General features: G+C 28.9%; 1 pseudogene; it reads left to right on the top strand.

The window, feature by feature from the left end:
- The first annotated feature begins 9,010 nt into the window (after positions 1-9,010).
- Positions 9,011-9,830, top strand: LOC111291598 (large ribosomal subunit protein eL27x pseudogene; annotated as a pseudogene).
- The last annotated feature ends 10,923 nt before the right edge of the window (positions 9,831-20,753 follow it).

Here is a 20,753-nt window from a genome sequence, read left to right as displayed (position 1 = left end):
AAAATGCAATTTCAATGTGAATCAAACTTTCATATTATCCAATTTGAATTGAATTTTATTGGTTCAATTCGGTATATTGATTTTTAAATTTAAATTTTTTTTATATTATTTTAACATGATATTTAATATATTTTCATAGATTTAGTTATAAAATAATTATTTTTATTTTATAAAAATTTAAAATATACATAAAAATTAATAAAAATATATAATTCGATTTTTTTTTTGTTTTTTACTTTTTGATTCAAAATTGGATATAAACTTAATATATAAATTTAATATTCGAACTTAATTCGAACTGAATAAAAAAATCGATCTAAATCAAATTGAATATTATAATTTCGAATTGATTTTTAATTTTTTTCAATTTTTTTTCACTCCTATTTTTTGGTTAGTTTTATCTTTCTTCAATTTCGAAAATTTGAATCCATATTTTTAAAAAGTTGATAAATGTATTTATCGTTAGAAATTAGTTAGGCAAGTAATAAGTAAATTTAATAAAAATTTAAAATTTTTATTTTCAAAACGAAGGATTTTGCATAACTCTAGCACTAATTAAAAGGTGAAATAAACTTTGCTTAAAAACCTTGTAAACTGGTAAATCAAAGAATCAATGAAACTTTAAGTTAGGATGTCATAAGCATACAGACTTTTAATCTCCAATGATAGTTGTTAGAAAAATATAAATAAGAGAATAAAATTAATAGAAAAAAATTTTGGATTTGAAGCATGAAAAGATTTTTTAAAATGTAATTATGTATTTAGAATACAATAAAATCTTAAAACTCTCCAAATAAAAATAGTGAAAATAATTACACTAAAATATCTATTTGTAATAAATGAATAGATATAAATTTTTGTTTAAATGATTATAACTTTTTGTATAATTATAACATTTATGAACAATAATTTATTTATATTCAATTAGTTATGACCATTTGTTATATAATAATTATTTCTATTCAAATATAATTATTTAAAATATGAATAAAATTGTACAAAAATTAATTTTATTCATCAATAATTAAATATTTCTATTTAATATGAGATACATCACATTTTAAACTACCAATAATCTACCACTAATTTGAAATGTTGGCACTTAATTTTTAACCTTTCATACAAATAAATATTATAAATACAAAAAAGTATATCTCAATTTAAACCTTTACTCAAGGTATATATCTTAAAATTCTAACGAAATTAATGATGTACGCAGATTAAATCTCAACTTCTAGTATTAGAATTAAATATATAACATACCTAATACTTATTTATTCTTTTATTAAAGATTTATAACCGTTTTAGCACTATTATGGCTATGTGCTTATTTTATTCATAAACATTTACAAGATATATCCTAATTTTTCTTGTTGAGACGACACCACTTTTATGTTTATATAATTAAAGTTTCCATTATGTCTCTATTACTTTAAACCTTTAAACAATAAACTTCATTAAGAGTATAAAAGCCTATCATCCTTATGTAATAGATCACACTAATTTTTAAAATTTAAATGAATTTTACTAGTACTTAATAGACAAGTAACAATATCTTATTTTTACCCATTAAACTTTGTAATTAGAGGTTACTAATTAAAAGTTAGGTTTCCGTTATTGGTGTCTAATAATAAGAGTTTAAATTCATTATACTTGCAGTACTACTAATAAAATATCTTGAGATTCAATTTTCTTTTATAGTAATTACCCTCACTTAAGATTGAATTTTTAATATAATAACCTCAGGCTAATATGTCCAAACTTTTTATTTTACATATCATTTATATGTTTTAGATATTATTACCTTGCTTTTGTCATTTTAAGAAATAAATGATATTAATTGTGGCTACAACTTTATACTCATTAATATAAAATTTCAACTATTCTATTTCTACATTTTTATCTATTTTGATACAATTATTCTTCTACTACAATTGGATAAACTCAATGAATAAATCAAGCTATTTTAGTCCTTCTAAGAAATTGAAGTACCTTTTATGATTTTACTTTAATAAGTTGTACTAAACTTATTAGTTTAGATAATTTGCTAATAAAATTATACTAAAATCTTACTATACTGTAGTGAAAATTTTTATTTCTTTTGATTCTTATCACCCCCATCATCTGCAAATTTGCATTTTTTTATTAAAGAATGTCCAATTCAATTATCAAGATATCATATATACTTAATCAAATTACCATTTTATTTATTTTTTTACCATTTGGTGGTTGTTTTTGTTTAAGTTGAAGGTCTCCAAATCTATCCTTAGTGAAAGATAACTAGTAAATATTCTATATCTTAATATTTTCTTTTCATAAAAATTCAAAAAGTTTTATTTCAACTCAATATGAGAGTATGCATTAATAAGTATGATACTAAATATAATCACCCTCAAAACTAGTAAACTCAGTGTTCTACAGTCTCTTTTTGAGACTTTCATTCCAATTCTTGAATACTTAAAAATTATTTGATCTTGGTAATTAAAACCATATCCGCCACGGTTCATGTCATTAAAAATAGTCAAAATTTCATGTATAATTACACAATACTATAAATTTTGTATCCAAATTATAAAATAAATGAAAAGTTTTCAACTAACAAATAGAAAGCATTTTAACTAGTTATAAAGAATTATATAACTTCTCTAATTGAATTGAAGTTATCGTAGATAATATGTTTTTTTTTTTATCGAAATAATATTGTATAAATCAAATAATATGAATTGTGCATTATTCTCTTGTCAATAAAATGCAATCATGGAATATGGACCATAAATTATGATTTTATGATAAGAACATATATACTTACTTCTTTGTTGAAAAGATTTATAAATTCACAATTTCTTTTATAACTTAAAATAATTCTAAAAAATTTTATCATTTTGATTTAATAATCATAGTCTTACCAAAATATAATAAGGCTATAAAAAATTCATAACCAAAGCTAACAAGTATTTCATATCCATTTTATGCTCATGACCATTCAATATCATGATTGAAAAAATCCATTTATAACGTTTCATAAAATCATGAAACATAAATTAAATAATTTAATTTATAATCAAAGATTAAAAGAATAGTAAATAAAGAAAGCATAAGTCAATAAGACTCAGGGTTTCTTATGAATTATTAATCATCAATTCTTTTAGTAGAATATTAAAACTAGAAAGATACTAACAATAAACTTACATTGTATTTAGTATTTATTTCACCAAAAAACTATTTGAATAGTTGAAACTTTCCATATTTGTTTCAAAAGTCGATTTTTCCAACTTTGCCAATTTCTTTTCCTTGTATATTCCTCATGCAAAAAATAAATTTCATAATTACCTTTAAATTATTAGAAAACCATAAATAAGAAAATAAAAATAATAGAAAAGATTTTTGACTTTGAGTCGTGAAAAACTCTCTCTTAAAAGCAATTATACCTCTAGGATATAATAAAACCTTAAAACTCTCCAAGCAAAAGTAGTAAAAATGATTATACTGAAATATCTATTTATAATGAATAAATATACATAAATTTCTATTTAAATTGTTATGATTTTTTGTATAATCATGACCTTTATGAATAATGATCTATTTAGATTCAAATAGTTATGATCATTTGTCATATAATAATTATTTCTATTCAAATATAATTATTTAAAATATGAATAAAATTAATATAAAAATTAATTTTATTCATCAATAATTAAATATTTTTATCTAATGTAGGATGCACCGCACTCTAAACTACCAATAATAGTTCATACGAATAATGAATGAAAAAATCTATGAAAGAGAAGAATTTGGCTTGGCCAAATTCTAGTGCTAACTAGAAACCAATAATGATTGCATGTTACAAGAGGGGTGACCAACATCCTTACATTAGAGAGATATTTGGTCACTCTTAGTCTCACCAAGTTCTGTGTCCTTTTAATTTATCCACTAGGTTTCAAGCTTGAGCTTCACGACATGAGTAAAATAAAGTTATACACTTGTGATTTAGTTGTATAAGTAAAATAAAATTATATATTAATAATTTAAACGTTGAACAATGTATAAAAGAAAAAGAGTTGTGTAAAAATAGTTTCCAATTCAAATTTAAAAAGCAATCAGCTGAAATCAAAAAGTAATTCAATTTACATTCTCTTCCCATTCATAAAGTTTAGTTGAAATCTATTACTTCATTGGAACAAAAACAATGATAAACATGACTAGATTCTGAGAGCTTCTCAATATATTGCTTGTACATAGAGTTTCTTTCGAGTTGTCGATAAGAACTATAATCCCCACCCACACCAAGGCGTATATAGCAACAGATAATCTATTAATTCTAAAAGTGACAAATAGAATGGTACATGTAAAATTGTAGTGACACATTTCAAGCAAATATTTATTAGATTTGACAAATAGCAAAATAAATTAAGTAACTCTTTGTGTTTCAAATCAAGTAAAAATTCATTAAAAAGCAAAACTTGATGACCAGCTTGGTAGGAGAAGATAAAAAGAACAACATACTGTACATCCCTAAATTAAGGGATAGAATTTGTAACTTATCTAGAATGAACTGATGCTTAACTTTATGTTTTTTCAGATCAAGGTATGGGATATCCCCTGATTTGATGATGGAATTAGCTCTGAACACACCGGTAATTGCGCTTCCTAGGTGAATCATTTTGTTTTGAAAAGATGCCAATCCATATCGAGTCATAATGCTTAAATAGTTCATAAAACAAACATAAATCAGTTTCATAATTCAGCTCCTCCATGAAGCATATCAAACTGATTAGTCACTGGAATAAATTGTTCAAAAAACACATAAATTCAAACCATAGTCTAAGTAAGCATGAAAGAAAACCGCATGAATTATTGTTTCACATTGTTTATCATATGGTCTCAGATTCTTCAAAAGCTCAATTCAGGCAAATAGTAATTTATAACTCCACTAAACAAAAAGAAAAAACAATGGAAAAAGCAAAGCAATGTTTACCATCAAAAAGCGGCATCATATGCTTAAGCATCATGTTTAGCATGGAATTAAGTTAGCATCACTATTTCACAACAGATAAATATGTGTCAAGCAAACATATTTCTCAACCATTGAGATCCTCACTCATAATATGTTATCGTGGAAAAATATTTTGAGCCTGGTGATTAGCGTAAAAATGAAAGGTAGTACATGAGATCATTGAACCTCAACCCTCATGGTCTATGCTTCTGAATCCTAGTGTGGCGCTGCAGAAACAAACCTACTGCTACTATGAAATGTCTCACATGTTAGATAGTGACATAGATTGAAACTGAACCTTGAGCTATCAAAGTTCATATTGTTTATATTGAATCGTGATAAGTACAACAGTTGAAAGTGAAAATCAAAATCAAAATGTTGATATAATATAAAATTTATAAAGGGTTACCTCACTTTATTATATAAGTATATCAGTAAGCTTGGTTTGCAAAATTAATTCCACCTAAACCATTTTCTAGCAAACTTTCATATGATGAATACTAATACAATCTTAGACTCTTTACAAAATCAAATCCAAAGCAAAAAATTAATTGATTCCCTACAATTAATGATGAAGCAAGTTAAACTAGATTAAAAAAACAACTAAAAAATAAATTGATCATCCTAAAGAATGGCAAAACATTTGACAATTATAAAAAGTCAACATCAGTTTCAAATAACAATAAAAACCACTAGTGTGATAGTGCTTTTGTCCATTATTGCACCTGTTTGGGACATTTAGTGGTCAAAAGGTTATATTGTTATTTTTCTATGTTAGAAGCTTTCAGCAGACAACCATGGGTAATTTTGATATTTGTGTAGATTTGACATGTTAGGTTAGTCAGACATACTCAGTACACAACATCAACTCGACACTGTCATTATTGTCCCTTAATGGACCTTCATCGTATATTTATAATATGAAGATCCAAGCACTATTAAGGTAAGTTCATTTTACTCATAATTTTTCTTATTACTTTCCTTCCAACCTCACCTATCCTGACTTGCGCATCGAAGTACAAATATAGGGAACACTCTCTGCTTTTGCTTCTAACTGTCTTTCTTTTCTATCTTTGCAGAAGTATCCTAAGAACGAAGTTTGGTACAAACATTTTATGCCCTACGTACAGGGTTATTTTTTCACTCATTAATTGAGCATAAAACAATGCCACCAAGGAAAAGAACCTTAGAGTAGGGAGAGACGACCATTCTAGCTGGAATAGAAACACATAATAGTCAACACTCAGAACAACCTACCCCACTGTGGATAAGCCTGACCATGGAATAATTCATATCCTTAATCAAGCAGATATAGGCCCTTAAATAGATGTTACAGACCATAACCCCACCATAAGTTTTGAAAGTACCTAACCTAATTACCCTTGGCTAAAGAGTCGAGGTAAGACAGCCAAGTTATAAAGAAATGAAAGCCTCCTCAGCCTTCAAAGAAAAGAAGTATAACACACTCATTCACCACTATCCCAACCATAACTCGACACATGCCACAACTTAAAAATTCAAATCGATAAATCTTAAACCTCAATCAAATAAGGACTTAGAAGCTTGGATGCAAGCTATGAAGAAAAAGCTAAAAACAAAAATAGTAACATTCAAGGATGAGCTTAAGTTCTCGGAGGCTTTGCCTTTTATTGAAAAAAATGATAGGCCATGCCTCTTAAAGGGTTTAAAATGTTGACCTTAGAAACATACGACAATACTTCTAACCTTTCGATCATTTGGAACTTTATAGGACTAAAATGATGATGTAAGGTGTAAACAAAGCTCGATATGCAAGGGCTTTGCAACCATTTTAAAAGGCGTAGGTCAATCTTGGTATAGTAGCCTAGAATCGAGTTCAATTACAATGTTTAAAGAGCTTAGCCATTATTTCCTATCTCAATTTATGAGTAGTTAAAGAGCGAAAGAGACAACACTAAGTTTGATGTCGATCCACTAAGGTCGTAGTGAATTTTTGAAGAGCTATGTCACTTATTTTAATGCGAAAGCACTGTAGGTTAAAGACCTAAAGCAAACGATCACTATAGCCAACTAACAAATGGACTCAATGATAAATATTACCATATGAAGTTAACTTTGTCACTAGAACCACCTAAAACTCTAACAGACATCCTACTAATAGCTGATAAAATATATAATGTTGAAGTTACGATGAAAAACAATTGAGGTGAAAGAGGCTCATCCCTTTTCCTCAATCATATGAAAGGTAAAGATTTCTACAATCCTTTTTCGAGAGAGAGACGATATATGGCTAAAAGCCCTAATAGAGAAAAGAACTATACTGCACTAAGTACCTCTCGAAAGAAGATTTTGATGTAAATTGAGAGAAATCCTGACCTTATATGGTCGAAGCCATTATGACAAACACAAGAAAGGATCTAACCAAAATATGTGCCTTTCATAGGGATGTAGGCCATAACACCAAAGACTATGTTGACTTAAAAAATGACATTGAAGCCCTGATAAAAAATGGTTAGTTAAGAAAGTTTGTAGAGTAGCAACGATATGACCAACTTATAATAGACTACAGATAAGATCAAAAAGAGCCCACCCGAGGCATAGAGAGAAAGCTAAAAACTGTAATAAGAAAAGTTCAATGAGATAAGTCGAGGCAATAAAAAATCCAAATTGATTACAACAGATCGATCACTAAAGTGATAAATATGATCACTAGAGGCAGCTCTACCTAGGTAAAAAAAAAGTTCAATCCAAACTTGCTCATAGCCATAAGCACTTCGATAAAAAAAAAAAAGACTGAAAAGGTGAATCGATCTCATTCAGCTCAAAAAACTTGAAAGAAATCTAACACCTACATGATGACACATAGTGATCACAGTTGTAGTATGCAACTATGTAGTGAAGAAAATCTTATTTGATAATGGGAGCTCAACCGACATCATGTACTATGACACTATGAAAAAGTTAAAAATTGATGAAAATCAGTTGCAGCTGATCATCACAACACTAGTGGGATTTAGAAATGAACAAGTACCACTGAAAGGAACAACCAAGCTATCGATCTCTTTAGGAAAAGAACTGAAGACTATCACTTTGGTCATAAAATTTATGGTTATCAATGTCCCATCAGACTATAACATGATATTAGATTGACCTAGCCAATCTGTTATACAGTTCATAGGCTCAACTCTTCATCTGAAAGTGAAATTTCCAACACCCTATAAGGTTAGAGAAGTTAAGAGAGATTAGTCTATGGCACGATAGTGTTATGTCACAACAATGAAAATAAGGACTAAAAAGTAGACTGACAGTTTGGCTAAGGCTAAAAGCACTAAAGAAGGGCAAACAGTGGAAGTCTACAAGAAGCATGAACACAAGTAAAAACATAAAACATAAGACTAACCTGACAAAAATGCACTTTTACACTGCTTTGAGCTCTTAAGTTCGAATAAAAAAATCTTTTATATTATTTTTAAAATTTTTTGAAGTAACTTTAAAGACAATCGAGTTCTTAAGTTGACATGAACAACTGCTTGTTATCTAATACATTAGCCAAAACATAGCATGAAATGAATAATACATACCAATTTCACTATATACATATTCAGAAAGTTATCAATAGCATACTAATTGAACAAAAAGAGATCGTAGACATCTTATTTTGTCCGAAAATTTTTAAGATTGGAAATGGGCTTTCGGTTGTAAACTGAGCTTAATTGAGAAATTTTGAGCCCAATAAGAAAAGTTTTAATTTTAATTTGATTTAATTTATTTTATTTATTTCTACTTGTTTGAAAAAAAAAAAAAAAAAGAAAGAAAAAATCGTTGAAGATTTTGCAGTAAATTTTGGTGCTTGATTCATGCAATTACGTTAAAGATTTTGTAAAAAAATTCGGTGCTTGATTTATGCAATTAATTCACATGTAATTTATTGGCTAAAATAAAAAGGGTGGAATCCTATAAAGAAGTAAAAAAAAAGCATAAAAGAAAATTTTCTCCCACACTACACTGAATCCAGCATTACAGTCGTCCACTGCCAAGACCCCGGGTTGGCCGGCAAAAGGCCCTCACAAAGCATCCTCTATCATAATGTGATAATGGCCGTAATTGCAGATTTCATGTTTGTTGATCTTTCTGCTCCTACCGTCTCTCAGCCACCCTTAACCCCTCCTCAGCTCTGCACCAATCAGAAATGACAACCCACTTTAAGAAGAACGGCAAAAAGCGTGACCATGCGAGCGCTGGTCACAGCTATATCGACAAGCATCGCAAGCACTTGAGAGGTCGAGGAAACGCTAGAGGCATGCACCACCACAGGATTCTTTTCGACAAGTACCACCCTGGGTACTTTGGAAAAGTTGAAATGAAAAGAAATAAACAAGATAGTTTGTGAGGAGGGAATCAAAGGTGCCATTGCCATGGTGAAGTTTCTAAAACCCAATAAGGCCAAGATCATCTTCTAAGACTGATATGCTAGACGAAAAATGGTGGTCGTGAAGTCCTTTAACGAAGGCATGCGTGATCGCCCCTATGGCCACTGTTTGGTTACAGGAATAAAAGAGTATGCAAGCAAGGTTATCCGTAAAGATTCTACCAAGAAAATAGCCAAGAAATCACGCGTCAGTTGCTTCATCAAGCTCATGAATTACGAACACCTGATACCCACGTGCTACTTCCTTGATGTGGACTTGAAAGATATGGTTACCGTTGATGCTCTTCAAACAAAGGACAAGAAAATGGCTGCCTGTAACGCTACCAAGGAGAGGTCTAAAAAGACGTTAAAGATTGGAAAGAACAGGTGATTCTTTACCAAGCTTAGGTTTTGAGTATTTTGTTGGAGTTGTTGTTAAAAGTTTAAAAACTTTGGATTTCAAGGACGGATTTCAATTTGTTTCATTGATAGATTTCTGGTTTCTTTGTTGTTATATGAGATATTAACGTATAAGAAAAAAACCTTTTCAAATAAGTAAAAAAAAAAATCTTTTCAAATAAGTCTTCAAAATAATAAAAAAATCTTTTTAAATAAATAAAAATAATTTTTATCCTCTAAATTATTTAAGGATTGCTTTGAAGTAAGTCTTACCAAATTACTGGGAGACTTTACATTTTTTTAAAATAAAAATTAATAAATCCTACAATGGAGCCTCTTCAGAGTGGGACACTAGTCTCCATAAATACTCATTAGGTGAAAGAATTATCCTAAATTGCTACCAAACTATTGGAACAATTTTAAGATTAATTTTTAATATTAAATATTTGGTAAATCATAAAAATTATCAAAGATTGGATAATTTGAAAATATTGGATAATTTGAAATCCAACTGGTACCATCTTTTGGATGGGTGTTGTGGGAGTGCTACAACATTTCTCATGCGTAATCGACTCTCGAACCTAGCATCTATTTTGCAGATTACATTCAATTAGGTGGTCAATCACACCTAGACCAAAAAGATTGGTGGCGACTTCTTTCTTATCCATTCTAGCGATAAGTCTACGGATCTATATGTTATGATAGAGATAATTGACCAAAGATCGGACTTGAATGAAAATTGGCTTGAGTCGACTGAAGATTTAGTAGCCATACTATTATGAGATAACATCCCTACAAAACATATGCAGATTGAAACTAAACTTTAGCATAAGGGTTAGTTAATTCGGTTTCGAAGAGAGAATATTGACCTGTTCGCTGGACACCATCCAATTTGCCTAGAATTGATACCTAAGTGATCGTTTATATGCTGTTTAGTAATCCCGAGGTAAAATCAATTCGTAAAAAAAATAGCCTTTGCCCCAAAAAAACAAAAGGCCATTGAAGAGGAGGTCGATAAATTACTGCAAGTAAGATTTATCAAGGGGGTATACTACCTTGAATAGATAGCCAACGTGATCATGGTCAAAAAACACAAAACAAAAATATAGGATGTGTATTGACTTTATCGACTTGAACAAAGTATGTCTAAAAGATAACTTTCTTCCTTTTAGCATAAATCGACTAGTGGATGATAGTGCTAAGCATGGCCTCTTCAACTTTATGGATGCCTATTTTGGTTACAATCAAATCAAAATACTAAAAGACGATAAGAAAAAAATGGCTTTTATTACTAAAAAGGCTTTTACTATTGTAAGGTAATGTTCTTCAGATTGAAAAATGTAAGGATGACCTACCAAAAGCTAGTAACCAAGGTATTTAAAAACAAGATTGATTGCAACATGAAAGTATATATAGACGACATGATAGTCAAAAGTAAGAACTTGACCGAGCACTTGAAAGATCTCTGAAATACTTTTAATACTTTGAAAAAGTATAATATGAGGCTTAACTTAAGTAAATGTACTTTTAGGGTCATGTCGGGTAAGTTCCTTAATTATATGATTAATAAAAAAGGGATCGAGGCAAAGCACAATAGGTCCAGGCAATCTTAAACATGAAAGCACCGATTTTGGTAAAAGAAGTGCAGAAGTTAACTAAAAGAATAGTCGTCCTAAGCCAATTTATATCCAGGTTAATAAAATGATGTCTGCCATTCTTCAAAATTTTCAAAAACATTTCTAACTTTAGGTGGACCCTTTAATGTTAAAAAGCTTTTGAAGAACTCAAAGAGTTCTTACCTTCTCTACCTATTTTGTCGAAGTTAAGGTCCAGTGAAACCTTGTATTTATACTTAGCCACCACAGATCGATTTTGGTCTGAGATGTAGAAAAAAAGTAAAGATCGATGCATTTTGTGAGTAAAGTATTGACAGGGCAAGAAATCAACTATAATAGCATAGAAAAATTAGCATACGTAGTTATCACTTTGGCCAAAAAACTCAGGCTATATTTCTAAGCCCATGTGATCCACGTATTAATCGACCAACCATTGAGACAAGTGTTACAGAAGTTAGAAATGTTAGGGAAGTTAATCAAATAGGCAGTAGAGCTTAATGAATTTAACTTGCATGTATTACCCAAGTTGGCCTTAAAGTCTCAGATACTAGCAGACTTCGTCATAGAGCTTACCTTGGTACACAATGAAGGATAACCAGAAGAAAATGAAAAAATCTCGAATAAGGAAAATTGAAAGTTTTATGTTAATGGATCGACCATGAGCCACAACAGAAGAGCCAACCTTATTTTAATTAGTCTGGAAGGACTATAATATCTATATGCTTTGAGATTTAAGTTTAGGGTATATAACAATGAGACAAAATATGAGACACTAATAGTTAGTTTAAGGTTAACAACCGAGTAAAATGTTCAACATATAATTGTATATAGCGACACCCAACTAGTGGTCAGCTAAATAAATAAGGATTTTAGAGCTTGGAAAGATGAAATTCAAAAATATCTAGATAAAGTGTTGGCTTTGGTGGCTAGTTTTAAGAAGGCAGAGGTAAAAAAAATACCAAGGTTAAAAAATTCGCAGGTAGACTCCTTACCTAAATTGGCTTTAAGAATAATGACAGAAAGTCCAAACCAAGTCATGGTAAAAGAGTTGGCACACAAAAGCACCAAGAACAAACTTGTAAGATAGATCACCAAAAAATATTGAATGACATTGATCAAAGTGTATCTGACCACAAAAATACTACTTAAATATAGGATCTGAGCTAAAGCATTAATAAGAAAGCTCATAGGTATACAATGATCAAAGAAAAACTATATAAAAGATCTTTTAGCCTATTTTATCTAAGATGCATTGATAAGAAAGAAGCAAACTACGTCTTATGAGAAATTCACGAAAGAATATATGGAAACCACCTCAAATCTCAACCATTAACCTACAAAGTGCTTAGGTAAGGCTATTATTAGCCCACCATCAGAAGCGATGCGACTGAGCTGGTCAAGAGATGCAAAAAGTATCAAAAGTTTGCTCACGTGCAACATTTCCCTTTTATCAAGCTTACCTTTATTATCAGCCCATGACCTTTCATGCAATGGAGAATGGATGTCTTTAGATTGTTCAACTCAGTCACAGGTCAGAGGAGATTTACTTAGTAACAATAAACTATTTCACGAAATAGCTTGAAACCAAGGCTTTGGCCACTACGACAACGGCCCAAGTTAAAAAATTTATGTGAAAGAATATAGTCCATAGATTTAGCTTACCTCAGTTCATAATAACGAAAAATGGCAAATAATTTGAAAACTCGAGGTTCAAGGAATGGTGTTCAAACTTTCACATCAACTTGAGATTCACATCGGTTGCCAACCCTTAGTCTAATAGATAGGTCAAAATGATGAATAAGCCAATATTGGAAGCCTTAAAAAAAATTGGATATAGTAAAAAAAAAGTAGATCGATGAATTACCAGGTATGTTATTGGCTCTAAAGACGATGACTAAAGTACTAATAGCTAAAATCCCATTTCACTTGACATTTGGAATAGAAGCCATGCTACCTGTCGAAATTGACTTTTTGAGCTTAAATAACAAATTAAGGGAAAAAAAAGAAATGAAAAAGTGTTAAGAGCTGACCTAGACCTCGTCGAAGAGTAGAAAGACATAGCCTTGACACAGATAGCAGCTTATCAGCAAAAGGTATCTAGCCATTATAACAAAAAGGTCTGACATAAGTTCATCGAAAAAGATGGCCTGGTGCTTAGAAAAGTTAAAACTTCGGGAATAGATGATTGAGATGGCAAATTAGCCCTAACCTAGGAAAGACCATACATAGTTAAAGAAGTTATCCATGATGCAACATACAAGTTATAGGATATAACTGGTAACACCATCCCGAAGACATGAAATGTGGATAACTTAAGGTTCTATTACCCGTAGCTTGAACTAAACTGAGCTCACACTTGTAATTTATACCTGAATATAGAAATCAAATTACCCTTTACATTGAGCTCATACATCAATCGACCTAACAAAGTTTATCTTGAAACTTAGATGGATTCCCAAGTTAATTTGATTTAAGATATTCTTAAGCGACTAGGTAAATCTTCAGCCCACTTAATCAAGCTCAAACTTGCACGAATTCATGTTATCGTGATTAACCGAGCTTAAACTTGTTGAAAACAATAATAGTGAAATTGAACTAAAACTTGAGCTGAATTGAACAAAATATGCATTTGATTTTTTAATTGATTGGTATAAAATTGTCTACCAAAAATATATCTATTTGAGGTCACTACAAAAATCGATCTTATACATTATCAATTCTAAAACAAAAAATACACAAAAAAGTTAAAAAGAAAAAGAACTAGGTGTTAACAATATCAACAGCATTTGATGTTTCATTTGCATAAGACATGCACTTGCACTATCCACTCATTTGATCTTGACTTAGGTCAGATCATTTTCAGACTATAACATCAATTCGGTAATTTTTTTTTACCTCGACTCGATCCTAATCGCTTTATTTTGACTCGTAACATAGTCCCAGTCATTTGATCTCGACTCAAATCAGATTATTGTCAAACTCATGACATCAGTTCGGTCATTCATTTTTTATCTCGACTCAATCCTGGACGCTTTATTTTGACTCACGACATCAGTCCAGTAATTCATTTTTTATCTCGACTCGATCTTGGTAACTTTATTTCGACTTGCAACATCAGTCTAGTCATTTATTCGATCTTGACTTTGGTCAGATCATCTTCAGACTTACAACATCAGTCCAGTCATTTATTTATGACATCAACTCGATCTTGATCACTTTTTGACTTGTGGTATCATCTCAGTTATTTGATCTCGACTCCGATCAGATCGTATTTTGACTCGCGACATCAGTCTAGTCATTTATTTGATTTTGACTCTGGTCAAATCATATTCTGACTCGCAGCATTTTTTCAGTCATTCAACATTGTCTCAGGTTAGATTATTTTACTTTCAACTCAAGATTCACCCTCGGTCGATTTTACTCTCTAATTTGACTCGAACAGAGTGGGTGTTTGGTATTTGCATCATATTTGTCTAAGAAATATATGCAAAGAAAGATAGCTATAAACATTCATTTGTGTCCAGGCCTATTAAGGTCTGAGTCGATTAGGCCTATTAAGGTTCGAGCCTAGTTAGGCCCATTTGGGTCCAGGCTTAAGTGGAGAGCTTGTTTATTAATATTATTATTATTATTATTATTATTATTATTATTATTATTATTATTATTGTTATTATTTTTATTGTTATTTTTTTATTATTATTTTTTATTTTTTATTCTTTTTTTCTATTTTTCCTTTTTTATTCAACCTGTACGTAGATAAAAAAATCAGGATTAGAATCTTTTTGGTAACACAAAATTGAATTAATATGATTGTTGAAATTCTGGACCTAAAATCTTATTTGGAAAAGATGCAATCTCAGGATTCAAGCCTAAGATTGATTTTGTCCATTTTCTAAAATCATTGTTAAAGTTGCCTATAAATTGGACTAATTTCTATAGAATTTTCACACAAAAAACAAAGAGAAAATTATTGGGAAAAGTTTAGTAGTAAGGGTTTTTGTGATTAAAAAATTAGAATTTTGGATTTGATTAAGAGTTTTTATGGGATTTTAGGTTTCTTGAGGTGAATTTAAAGTTGTATGAGGTTCAGGGAAGGCTTAGAACGATTTAGGAATTTTTTTTGAATTTTTTTGGGTTTTTTTGGATTTTTTGAAGAACTTTAAATTTTTCAGTGAAATTTTTCGACGAAAGTTAAAGTTTCTGGTGAGATTTTCAAAATTTTGTATGTTTTCTAGAAACTAGTGGATTTTTTAGTTTTTGGTTGAATTTTTTGATGACATTCCCAGAAATCGATGAGATTCATGGTTTTCGGATGCATTTGTCAGTGGATTTTCTAGAAAGAAGTCAAAAATTTTTTGGGTTAAAGAGAGAGAGGCTCTAAGATTTCTGAAAAAAAATGCTGAAGGGTGCCTTATATACCAACTCTACACGATGTCGTTTTGGCTGTTTAGGATTTACGTGAATCTGACTCAGGATTCTGCGTTGAACCTGGTATCGACTTGACCCGATCGTAGATTTTTTTTTTCCATTTTATTTTTATTTTTTTATTTCTATTTTATTTTATTTTCACTCATTGTTTTATATTTTCTGGTTTATTTTTTTTCTTTTCTTTTAAAAATTAAAAAAGATACAAAAAAAGTTATAAATATTTTCGTCATTAGTATTTCTAAAAAAAAAAAAGGGAGACTTTTTCAAAGAAAAAAAGTGATAAAAAAAACCTTTCGAAAAAAAAAGAGAAAAAAATAAAAAAATAAATTTCCAAATAATAACAAATTTTATTCTTTAAACTATTTAGGGATTGCTTTGAAGTGAGCCCTACCAAATTATTGGGAGGCTTCATTAATTTTTTCAGGATAAAATAAATTAATAAATTCGATGACGAAGCCTTTTCAAAGTGGGTCATTAATCTACATGAATACTCCTGAGGTGAGAGAATTATCCAGAATTGCTACCAAACTATTGGGATAATTTTAGGGTTAATTTTCAATACTAAAGTATTTGGTAAAATCATAAAATGACCAAGGCTTGGATAATTCAAAATCAAATTGGTACCATCATTTGAATGGGTACTGTAGAGGTGCTACAACATTCCTCAAGCGTAATCGACTTTGAACCTAACATCTGTTTTACAGATCAGATTCAATCAAGTGGTCAATCACATCTAGACAAAAAAAAATTGATAGTGACTCATTTCATTCATGTCTAGTGATAGGTCCGTGGATCTATATGTTATGACACCATGAAATAAATATATTGATCCCAGATGCAAGTTTTATGTACAAAATAAAAATGACAATCCCATAGAAAAGTTAACTATGGCAACAACATTAAAACAGAGAATAAATAATTGTTTTCTATATATTTAAAATTGGAAAAATATGAGCACATTAATAATGTTAAAGTTATTTATTCTTTAAAGAAACCATTTCTTTCCACTAATTGTTACAATAGCTTTTAACTTTCAATAAGTTGAGCTTAGTGATTCTAAAGAATCTAATCTTAGAAATTACTACTATTATTTTCTTCAATATTTCTTTAGCTAAAAGGTTTTTGCTCACATCATAGTGTATACAATTTTCACTATTGCAGCATAAGCCAAATCCTCTTTTTACAACTTAGACACCATAAATTTAGATCAAATAAATCTAGAAAACATATACACAAAATCATCCTTTAACTGCAATCAAGAGTTTCTAGCAAATTTTTTTTTTCGTCACTATACTGGTTGTCAACCCTACCTATTTATAATCAAACTTCAAGATCAATAAAATCTTACAAACCACACAAAAGCCCAAAACCCACAAAACAACATGCATGAACAAAAAACAATCAAATATAAACTATTACAACATCGACAACCACAATAATATCAATTCAAAAATCAAAAAATAATATTGATGAAAAAAAATCAAATATAAAACTAATAACTTCTATCAATATACAACCAACAATTACTAACCCAAACAAAAAAAATCCAACATAACAAAAAAAAAAAAAAACACCATGCACAAAAAAAAAAGTAATCCAAACACAAAATCATATTAAAAAAATCTCATAACTGTATAAAAAAAATAATCTGCATAATACATGAGAAACAAAAACAATTAATCGAACACCATGCATGCATGAAAACAATAATGTCAAAACACCAACGACACACATTGACAAAAAAAAATCACCCATAAAAAAGAGCAAAAAAAAATCAAAAAATTAAACATGAGAAGAAGAGAAAAACTCAATTGAACAAAGAATACTGTAAAAAAAAAAAAAAAAAACTAAGAAGAACAGTTTGAGCTTTCACTTGAAAAACACAAAATAGAGTAAAAAAAAAGAGAAGAAACAGAAACCAAAACTTAAAAATAATTTTCACCCAAAAATTACCCACTAAATTCTTTTTTAATACATTGTTGAGCTGTCCATAACAAATTTAATTGGGGACAACTTTTATTTTATGCTAGTAAGCATCTCATGCATTACTACAAATTTTTAATTCCTATTTTATTCTATATTATAATTTTTATAGACTTTTGTCACAATATATATTGAATGATTGAAACCTAAATAGTTTATATAAAAGTCTATTTGTAATAACAAATATTTCATAGAAGTTTTTCACCTGAAAATATGTAAAACCATTAATAGCATAATATAAATGTTTCTTTGAAGAATTTAAATAGGTAATTTTTCTTTATGGTTGTGGTGTATTTTTTATGTTGCCATAATCAAACAAAAATCAATAATGAGTGAACAGTTGATTTTACATGTGTCATGAATGTGTTCAAGTATAGGTAAGCATATAGCTAATATGTTTTTTAGTACCTTATACCTTTATAAAGTTTAGTCCTAATAAGCTCTTGATTATGCCTTATATAATCAAGTCATCCAATTTCAACATTGATTAATGCATCAACTAGTAGCTCTTGATTATTTTTTATGTAATCAAGTCTTAAATTTTCAACATTGGCAAATGCATTAACTAGATATTGATGAAACAGTTTTCTACCTTTTAACAATGAACTTTGATGTAACAACCATTACTAAATCAAATACTCATAATATTCTTTCATTGTGACATTTTTAGTTCCATTTTTTCTATCTTGAGAATTTTCAGTAATGTCCATTGGCACTAAACATCACAAATAGTAATTCCGGTAATTCAATTATAAAGTTAACAATAGCTTAGCAAATATTTTATTGTCATTTTTTATTTGTAATATATTCTTTACAAATTAAAGAAACTAATAATAGGTTATTAGAAAAACATTAAATATGCATATTTAAAAAAAAAAGACATATTAATTAACATGTACATATTTTATTTCAAAATCATCATGAGTAAAAGTAAACTATAGTTTGAAAGAAATGTAAAAGATGGCAAAATAAAAATTTTTTACAAATCAATAGTCTAAAAAATCATGGGAAATAAGTAGGATTGTCGAGGGCTTTAAAATAAGAGAGTAAAATCCATGAAAGATACCATAGCAAAAAAAAAAAAAAAAAGTAATATATTTAGTGTTGTCATTTGAAACAAAAGAATAAACATAAAATGGGATTAACAATTCAAACAATTATGAAAAAGCATAAATTTAAATGAATATTAAACATCAAACAGTTGCATTTTCATTTAAGACCAAATTAACTAGCAGTTATCACAATTGCCAAAAATATCTAATACTAAAAATTAATCTTAAAATCTTTACAAAAAGCACATTATTCAAGATACAATCATGTATTGAGTTTTTGTTTAGTGCAATTAAATGAAATATAAATAGTAAAAGGATTTCAGAGATATTTACCTAATATTTGGAATAGAGAGATTGAATCTAATATGTGGTAAACACTTACAACAACTTACCACCAACCATTTAAAATAACATAATTACCATTTTTCTTAACATGTAAAATTGGTTTCATTTTTGTTGTCCCTTAATTAAATTTAATGATGATAGTAGCAAACAAAAAAGAAAAAAAATCACAAAAACTAATATAATGTTAGCTGCAAGATAGATTCCGAACATAATTCATTAATAATAATTGGGTTTAAATTTCAAAATAATGAACATATGTCTTAGATAAAAAGAAACTACAATTGGAATTAATGAAACAAAAGGAAAGTTTATTTTGGGTATACAAAGAAAGAGATTGCAAATTTCTAAAAGATTCGATTTTTACTTGAAATGGAACCTTTTTCAAACAAGCCTGTCTTAAACTTTTTTAAGCATACAATAATCTAATCAAAATTTTTTTAAAAAAAATTAACATAGTTATGAAAAGTAAACAAGAAAAAGATTTTAGAGAGAATCACCTAATAATTGGAATAGAAAGATTGAATCTAAGATATTTGATGGTAGCTGTATTTGTTAAAAAAACACATAGATCAAGAACAAAAATACCAACAGTCATTCAAAGGACAAAGTTAACTTTTTTTAACAACATTTAAATTTGGTTCATTTTCTTTCATTACTTACTTAAAAAAAGTGATGACATATATACAACAAATGAAATGAAAAAAAGTTCATAGATGCCAAATCATTAAAATTTATGTCTGGTGCAATATACATTCCAAACATAATTGATGAATGATAAATGGATTTAAATTTAAAAATATTATCATTACAATGATATGAAATTTTGTAATAATTAATCGAAAGTAGAATGTATGACAAATAAGCCATCAAACTCATGTACATAATCTACACTAATTAATTAAATATAAAGAAGCTACAAATGAAATTTATCGGATAGAACGAAAGCTTATTCTATGTATTGAAATAAAAAAAAGCTTGTAAAGTATTAAAAGTTGGGATTTTTACCTTGAATGAAACCTCTTTAAAGCATTATAGTCTCAAACCATCCTTAAAAATCTTTGGCGTAAATGATTGGAAATGCCTCATATTCCTTATCGCAACAGTTGGGCAGCAAACATTTTGATTTTTTAAGGTGAATAAGGTAGAAGAAATGAAGGGATTTGAGCTTTTTTAAGGATGGATATTTGATTAGAAGATGAAGAATCATTTTATTAATAAATGCAATAAAAAAAGGAAATTGGGGAGAAGGTAAAAGATTTTCAAATCAAGGTTAAAAACTTTCCCTTGATAGGCTTTTTTAGATTCTATATTTAGTGGATTCTTCTATCATTTCTTTCAAAAAACAAAAATTTTTCAGTTAGCAAGAAATTAATGAGAATCAAAACTAGAGGGAAAAGAGCAAAAAAATTGAAAATCAATTAGTTGATTTTTATTTCAACACTCAGATTTTGTATGCAACAAAATAAACTGAAACTTGAAAAATCAAAACATCATGACCCACATAACAAGAAAAAAAAATAAAAAATAAAATCATAGATTTTACATGAAAC

Source organism: Durio zibethinus, chromosome 14, assembly GCF_047325235.1.
Source record: "Durio zibethinus cultivar Kanyao isolate XHJ-2024 chromosome 14, ASM4732523v1, whole genome shotgun sequence".
Lineage (NCBI taxonomy): Eukaryota > Viridiplantae > Streptophyta > Magnoliopsida > Malvales > Malvaceae > Durio > Durio zibethinus.
Note: the sequence above shows the minus strand (reverse complement) of the source record. Positions and strands in the feature narration are given on the sequence as shown.